Source organism: Borostomias antarcticus (genome assembly GCF_949987555.1).
Source record: "Borostomias antarcticus genome assembly, chromosome: 11".
Classification (NCBI taxonomy): Eukaryota; Metazoa; Chordata; class Actinopteri; order Stomiiformes; family Stomiidae; genus Borostomias; species Borostomias antarcticus.
In genome coordinates, this window is record NC_140244.1 from 19,214,942 (window position 1) to 19,217,441 (window position 2,500).

General features: G+C 44.9%; 1 protein-coding gene across 1 annotated transcript in view; it reads right to left on the minus strand.

The window, feature by feature from the left end:
* Window positions 1-2,500, minus strand: part of plxnd1 (plexin D1) — a gene marked incomplete at its 5' end in the record, with an annotated part of 65,695 nt that overhangs the window by 21,021 nt on the left and 42,174 nt on the right. The window lies entirely within an intron of this gene.

Here is a 2,500-nt window from a genome sequence, read left to right on the forward strand (position 1 = left end):
TCAGACAGCTGGTTCTGGGCCTCTGTTCACAAACACAAGCACAGCCACCAAACAGAATCCCCACTAGACTAAACCAGATTATACGAAAACAAAAATAAAACTGACACATTGGAATGAATCGAACAAAAACCAGAGCAAAGTGGAATGCTATTTGGCCCTAAACAGAGAATACACAGTGGCAGAATACCTACACTGTGACGGACCCAAAACCAAGGAAGTCCTTGACTATGTACAGACTCAGTGGGCACAGCCTGGCCATTGAGAGGCCGCCACAATCAGACCCGGCCCCCTAGAGAAGACAGACTGTGCACTAGGGCTGTCAAAAGTGCCATGAAATTGAGTTTGAATATATTCGAATTAATTTAGTAGAGTTCGAATGATATTAAAATGTATATATATATTTTTTTTTTTTGATTTTTCATGAATATTATAGCCTAATAAAATAACCCTTGACTGTAATATTGTACTGTGAACACTGTTACCCCTCGCTGAGGTGTTAACTTTCATCTTTCAATGAGGTGCTGGGTCTGGATTATTGGATTATCGCCCGTAAATAAATTGTAGCCTATAAATGTTTTGTTATTAATGTAAATCGCTGCATATTTTTTTATGAATAATATTATTTATTAATATTACAATATTCAAACTCTCAAATTTAGGTTCGAAATTCTTTTTAAAAAAAATATTAGATTTTTTTTGGAACTTCAATTTTTTTTTGATAGCCCTACTGTGCACCCACTGCACACAAGGAGATGGAAGCGAGCTGCACTTTTTAACTACCTGCCAACGGTTCCAAAACATCAGAGATACTTTCCACTGTACTTCCCACTTCCCAAAACATGACTTCTGACCAAAAACTCCCATATCTGCTGGGCGAAACACAGCAATGCGCAAATACAGCAGAGAGATTTGTGAGCAGTCGTGACATGAAAAGGACATGTGATGGAACACAACCACCGTAAAGACCGTCAATCTGTATCCCTGCTCTATCTGCACTGATCCCTGTACACACTTTTCATGTTTTTATTGATTTATTTGTGATGTTTGCTTTGGCAATGTTAACATAATATAATAGTTAACATATTATGTTTACCATACCAATAAAGCCCTTTGAATCGAATTGAATTGAATTGAGAGAAGAGATAAAGAGAGAGAGAGAGAGAGAGAGAGGGGGGGGGGGTGGGGAGAGGGAGATAGAGAGATGGAGAGAGGAAGATAGAGAGAGGAGAGAGAGGGGGGAGGAAGAGAAGGGTGGGCAGATAGAAGAAGGGGCGAGAGAGAGATAGAAGAGAGAGAGAGAAGAGAGAGAAGAGAAGAGAGAGGGGAGGACAGAATGTGTTGAAGAAAGATGGGGAATGAGGGCCAAGCTGTTTCAACATTCAAAAAACAAACACACACACAGGGGCCTTTGTAAAAAACCACAGTCTCCACATACCTCACAACAATCATCACATGTCAATTTAGACATTCAGCGTTTTACACAGACACACAGACACACACTCACAAACACACACACGCACACAGACACGCACACACAGACACACACACACACACACACACACACGCACACACAGACACACACACACACACACACACAAACACACACGCGCACACAGACAGACACGCACACACACACACACACAGACACACACACACACACACACGAGGAGCCATTGGCGCACGCTGGCAGTAAGGACAGCTTTCACTTGTGCTTTCCGATTGACCGACGTGCTACTTCAGGGTTCTTTCCAGCATCCTAACCTCCTTCTCGAGGTCTCACACTGACGAGGGAGGGAGGCCTGAGTGCTCTCTCTCTCAACGTGGTCTCTCTCTGGTCAGAAACGTTTATTTACCCAGACCAGTCAAATAAAGCCCTCTCCCAGCGAGCGCGGCAGGGGCTGCAGTAATGAAGGGGAAAATGCCATTGTTCCATGTTCCTGTTTCGTTTGGTGTATGACCCCCCCCCCATCCCTCCCACCGGCGCCTAGGCAGCGAGCTCACAGCTAAAACAAACAAATAAATACAAGTAAAAATAGGTACGCCGCCACATGCCAGGGAAGAGAAACCAAAAGGTTGTTTTCAAGCCCGCGAGGCTCACATCTGCATACCCTTTCCCTCACGCTTCACACACACACTCAGACGTGTTCAGAGGAACAGTGAGAACGCTGGGAAACACACACACACACACACACACATACAAACACAAACAGCCACACTCATTCTTATACACACACTTGCGGGAGATGAGGGCAGCCCACCCGTTTGTGTTATGACATCTCATTTGACCCTCGTCCCCCCCCGTAGGTCCCTGCTAATTGCCTGTGTTTATTTCAAGACATCCTGAGAGAGTTTCCCCTCTCCCTGCCTCTATCCCTTTCTCTGTCACACGACACTGACACGTGTCACACACACGCACGCACGCACACATACACACACACACACACACACACACACACACACACACACACACACGCAGACAGGCTGTCATGCTAACAGACGG